The sequence below is a fragment of the Neophocaena asiaeorientalis genome, unplaced genomic scaffold (genome assembly GCF_003031525.2).
Source record: "Neophocaena asiaeorientalis asiaeorientalis breed wild unplaced genomic scaffold, Neophocaena_asiaeorientalis_V1.1 scaffold415, whole genome shotgun sequence".
Classification (NCBI taxonomy): domain Eukaryota; kingdom Metazoa; phylum Chordata; class Mammalia; order Artiodactyla; family Phocoenidae; genus Neophocaena; species Neophocaena asiaeorientalis.
The window spans coordinates 1,033,811-1,039,977 of record NW_020174051.1 but is presented as its reverse complement, the minus strand read 5'-3'; positions in this window follow the sequence as shown (position 1 = coordinate 1,039,977).

Below are 6,167 nucleotides of genomic sequence, written 5' to 3'. Positions count from 1 at the left end.
ATTTGGAAGGAGCTGTCCTCTCTTCTTTTTTACAGGAATAAATCCTCATTTGTCCTGGACTTTCTCAGACTACGCTATATTGTCACTCATATGCCACCTCAAGTCGACTTGGAAGAAAGTAGAAGAATTGAGCTTTTAATTGTTATTCAACAGATTTACCGCTGGAAACAGGAAGTAGTAACAAAGTGGCAGATTTCTGCCCTCCTGATTCTTTTCACAAACAATTATTCGTTGTGCACCAGATTCCAGGGACTGGGGGGGATCTGCATGGAAAGATGAAGAGGACAGTTCCTGCCCTTAATGTATTCCCTCACATTCTAGAACAAGGTGTAAACAAAACTAGCAAATAATGACAAACATCTGATGAAAGCTGGCACGGGATGGGAGCCAGAGAGGGTGGCATCTTGTCCTGGAGGAGATTGATGGAGGGGGTGATCTGCGCTCAAGTCCCTGCTCGTCTTCCTGGCAGGAGAAAGGCCACATCAGCCCCTTCACCTGCCCCACCTGAGGAGGGTGGTGACCGGGTACCCAACGGGCAGAAGGTGTGGATGCTCTCTGGGATCCATCCCAGCCCCAGGGCACCGGGGTCTGAGCTCTACAGCTTTCCTGACAGAAAGAAAAAAATAGATTGAAAACGTCTCAGCTCCACATGTCCTATATTTAATTGATTTGCACACAGACTCTTCAATCACGGTATTAATATTTAATCGTCCTGTCAGGTCAGATCCTTCGCCATCAGACAGTTAAAGATGGTTTTGGACAGAGGAGGAAATGAGGTGGTGGAATGGCATGAAATGAGGAAAGTGAGACATTTGCTCAGAGGGGACTGGATCTGAGGACCAATGAGGGTCCTGAGAAGAAGTACACCTTGCTCACTTTCTCTCTGTCACTGTTCCTCCATTACACACATCTGTAACCACTGCAGCACTTGTCCAGAAGGACACGGGGAGCCATATAAGAGCTTAGACAACAACAAGGCCTGAGGAGAAAGTAGGGGGTTTCTTCAGTAAGGAGAAGCCAAGAGTCTGGTGCCTGGGGAAGGGTCCAGAGGATGAAGCATTCATATGCAATGTTTTCTAAGTTTGTGAGAAGCCGATTGGTGTTTTGACTCTGGGCTCCACCTCAGCCCGGGTGGAACCGGGTTGTACGCACATTTCTTTGAGAAACCGGTGTCCCTCTGGGCTGTGCAGCATCACAGCAGCCGAGAAAAATGGCCCGGGAACTATTTTAGGTGAACACGCTCTCAGAGGTGGTGGATAAACGTCTCAAATGTGACTCGTTCCAAGAGGCTATTAATAGGCAGGAGATGAGAGGGATGGGAGAACTGAATTTCATTCAGGTTCGGACTCTGGCTTTATCTATACCTCCTTTTTCAACACAGAAACGAGGAGGGAGAGCTTGTCTTGCAGCGTTTCCAGGGGAGCAGGGAGAAAGCGGCCACTTCCTCCTCTCCCAAGTCAAAGAGGGAAAAGCAGCGCACTCACCGCGGGCCCCAGCACAGTGCTTTCTGACCATCGCCCATGGCTTTGCTGAACACAAGCCTACCAAGTCCAGAGAGTCACAGAAAATCAAGATGAGGCAATGCCTCGATTCATATTCATATTTGCTTCGACATCGCCGTCGCCTCTCTGTGCATCTTCTGGGTTTGAAGCAGCGGTTCTCATGGGGAAAGAATTGCTGGAAGGGGACCTTTGGAAATGCCCGTGTATTTGGCTGTCTTAACAGTGGCCTGGGATGATCTTACCATTTAGTGGGAAAGGGCAGAGATGCTGGACAGGCTGAAACGCTCTGGCTGGTGTCCCCAACCAAGAACTGCCCCTGCCCTGCATGACTACTTGGGGCCCCTCTGTGTATTCTCAGCAGAGGATGTGTTTGGAATGGTCTGAGAGTAAACCTGAACTCCATTTTACTCATCGACATAAAGAGTATTTGTTTCATGTTTTAACGGTTGTGGAAAATCAAGGAAAGACAGACTTTTGTTTTGTTTGGGCCTTTACCAAGAGCTGTTCATCTTTTGGAAGAATCAGATCCCTGATGGCAATGACACTTGTGGTATTTGTTACCAAAACCACATACCTGTGCTGGTCTGCGTCCGCAGCTGTCAGATTTCCGCACGGGAGGATCTGACTACTTCCTGCTGGCTCCTGTTACAGTCGCATCAAACCTTTACATATTGAAACACATCTGATGTTATCCTAAGCAACTTTGGTTTTATTTTGCCTTTACATTCCATTAGGGCATTATACTGATTTTTAGAATGGTATGTAGGTGGATAATATTAATTTAATTTAAGGAACATAAAGGGGATATTATAGAATATTTGTTGTGGGGGAGGCATTGGGTCTAATCCAGGTCCTAAAACAGGGGTGAAATAACTGGGTTAGATTTTAAAACAGGACAGACTCCTGAGAGAAGAGCCAGGCAAATGGATCATCAGCCACAGGACTCTCTGAATCATGTTCTGCTCTGAGGCTCAAACGCTTCTGCAAATGTGCCTGCGAGAATCAGGCAGTTCATGGGGAAGAGTAAAGGGGCAGAAAAGCAAGAGCTCAAGGGCCATGGCAGGGGCACCAGCTCTCAGCCTCACTGGGCACCGTGGGGTCTGAGCCTGGCTGGGGCTCATGGCCTGCTGACTGTGGCCCTGCAAGATTGCAGGCATAGCGTTTCTAGATTTTCCATGCTTGCAGTGGAAGCTAGAAAGCCGGCGTGCTGGAAATTATATTAGGTGTGGTAAGCCTCCAACAAAGAGAGCCAACAATACAACAGCTCAAGGACCAGGATATTGATTTCTTTTGCAGGTCATGATCAAGGCAGGGCCACAGCCACATGTGGCTGTCAGCCAGGAGAAGAGGGATGAGGGCATGGAGGAGAGCACAAGGAGCCTCATTAAGGTCCAGACCCGGAAGCGGTGCACCTCCACTTTTACATGTTCCACTTTTACATGCCCTCTGATTGGTGGGGAAGTGTCATCTGTAGCTGGGCAACCATCGCCTGGCTGATGAACTGATGACCATCTCTGCCAGAGTACTTACTCCAAGCACTTAAACCAGTCCTCTGCAGACCATGGAGCTGAACTTGGCTCAAAGACTGCCTGTCCTGCTCTGCTGGAATTCACCATTTAGTTGTAGATTTAAGTTCCACACCAGGAAAAACCATTTAGACTAGAGGAAGAAGGAGGAAGGCAGGGGGGCCAATGTGTTTAAGTTGGTGGCGGGGTGGCATACTCAGAGCAGACACTCTTAGTGGGGACAGCTTGGAGGATGGACGGACACAGAACGCAGGTAAGGGAGGTTTTGTTCAGCTTATCTGTCTTACCTCCACCTTGCCTGACAAAGCCTTCCTAGGCCAGCCTAGGTGCTCCTATTCTGTGTGCCTGGCACAGCACCAATTATACTTATGGTTTTCCTTGCCTATTTTTGTCTTCCCATCTAGACTGCAATTATATTTTGCTCACTTTTATATCCCCAGGGTCCTGCAGAGTAATTAGTATAGTAGGTGCTCAACAAATCCTTGATGAACGACTGAAAAAATTCTATGAACAGTAGAAAACTAATGCATGCTTCTGAGTCAGTGCAAGGCACCATCACGGTGTTTCGTTAAGACTAATCTGGTTATCACGTTCAGAAGGCCAGGGCCAGCAGGACAAAGACAGACTGGGTTTCTTGGCGAAGTACTCTGTGACTGAGGGTAGAGATGTCCTGTGGGAAGCAATGGGCTTCAAAAGGCTGATGGGTTGGGGGCGTCTGCATGAGGAGTGGAGAATTAGAAACTCTGCTTCTGGATGTTTCCGTCCAAGTCTAGTCTAGTGATAACAGAGTCAGCTGCAGTACCAGTCACCAAGGCAAGGCCTGAGTGGAGGAGACAGCGGTGAGTAGCACATCCTTGAGGGTTCTATGTCCTATGAAACTGAATTAAAATAGAAACTGTAGGAGAGGCTTCCTGGATGAGGGAGCATTTATGATGGGCTTTGAGACATGAGGAAAATGAAGGTCCTGAAAAAGCATGTCAGCTTCATTAATTTGCCAAGAATCTAGTGAGTCCAATCAATATTATTATGAAAGAAAAAATAAATTATGAAATGGACAGTTAGCTATGGTTTGTACTAGTCTCTTTGGAAGAATGAATGGGAGGACAATTGGGGGTTCTTCTCAAGTTGGAAAGTTTCTGTTGCTATATCAGGTTTTGGCCACTCAAGCCCATTGAAGAAAGCTGTGATCTTTGAGGAATAAGGTTCTGCTGGATGTGAGGGGGAGGTTCTGGGAGAAGTCAGGTCACCCCTTCCCTGAGCCAGTGATCTAGGAAACACCAAGCAGGTGGCAGCCCCTGTGGTCCAGGATCGACCCAGATGCTGACCTTGCCTGTCACCCCAGCCAGCCAGCGGAAGCTTCTGCAGCCCCAGGGGCTGGCAGGCGGCCCCAGCATCCGCTGTCACATCCTCAGGGGTGTGAAAGAAAGCCATAGGTCTTCCATTGTGTGCAGGGGAGTGGGGCTGTAGGTGGGGAGCCTCAGACAGAGCCGAGACACACTTCGGGGTGGGGGCAGGCTCCACAATTAAACAAAGGCTTGGCTGTTAGAAGATCCCTCGGGGAGTGAGACTTTGGATTATTAGGCTTGGGTTAAGGAAAGGGCTTTCTCTGCAAACACAACAGATGCCTGGAAGTGACGCTGCCCACTCAAGATGTTTGTGGGAGGCAAGGCTGAAAGGCCCAGCATAGCACGTGGTCAGGGTCGCGGCGCTACTAAGCAGGTCTTGGGAGCTGAGGGTGAGGAAGGGTTGGGCCTGGTTTTAAGTCTTGGAGAAGGAGGCTCTGAATGTGGCTGGAGGTGAAGGTGAGACAGAGGACGATCATGTTGAAGGAGAACTAGAGAGAAGTCAGAAGACTTGGGTTTTAATTTCAAGTTTTACCATCTAGCGCTTGACCGTAAGTCATTTTCCTTTTTTTGGGCCCTCTTTTCTACACCTGTCCTGCTCTGGCCCAGGTTTAGTGGGGGTGGGAGTAGGGCAGATGGATAGGCTTGGGAGAGGCACAGAGTTCCACACCACTGTGAAGCGCTGATGCATCAGTGATTTCGATTTCCTTGCACTTTGTAAGCACCTGTAAGCACTTTGTAAGTAACCTGATGGATACTCAGTAAATATAACACAGCCACTGTTTCAGGCTCAGAGACCTCCCCTCCTGGAATACTATTCTCTACCAAGGTCAAGGGGGCTCCAGATAATCTAAGGGAGCAATGAGTTCCCTTCCTCCAGCTTCCAGGATAGATCAGAAATAATAAAATGTTTGGGGCTAAGAATTAAAAATCGGGATGGATCTAAAGTACTTCACCCCCAAATATCTCATTCTTTCAAAGATGATGATCTGAATAATCAAGATTCTGAATGAGACTGAAAAATGCTCTTTGGAAGAAGATTAGATTTCTTTGCAGAATAACAGATTAAGTTTTTTTTTTTTTTAATGACTGACAACAACAAAGTTAAAATATCCAAAACTACCTCATGAATTAATCAACCAAGGAAACAGACATTTCCATTATTCAGATGTTAGCAAGACTCTAAGTGTAAATATCTCAGAAGTACTAGAAGGTCATATTTGCAACGGACTTTTAAAGGTGAATTTAGCCCAACATACACACTTTACGGGTGAAAAAACTGAGACCCAGAAAAGAGGTTACAGTAAGAAATGAAAAGTGCATATGCAAAGTTTACCTTCTCCTACGCTGAATGAGGATATGATGTCAGCGTGTCCACCCACACATGGCACCTGGCTGCCTGGGACACCTGCAAGGCTGCCGTGGGGTGACGTGTGGTTTGATTTTCCTCAGCATCTCTTCCTTTGGGAGAACACTTCTCTTATTTTCCTGGATCTGTCGGTCAAGGTGCTGTTCATCATGGGAGGACACTTGACCTGGGTTGGTCACCAGTCACAGGGATTGGTCCGGAGTGGGCATGTGATCCAAGCAGAACTCATCAAAGTCTTTTCCTGGGATTTTTATGTGGATGGATCCAAAGAAGCATGCTTCCTTGACTGCAAAGAGGAAGCTATTTATAGTAGGAGAAAATTAGGCTATTCTTGAAGGAAGAAAACCCTAGATAGACAGACTCTAGATAAATGATGATAGATAAAGATAGATAGATAGATAGATAGATACACATACACACACACACA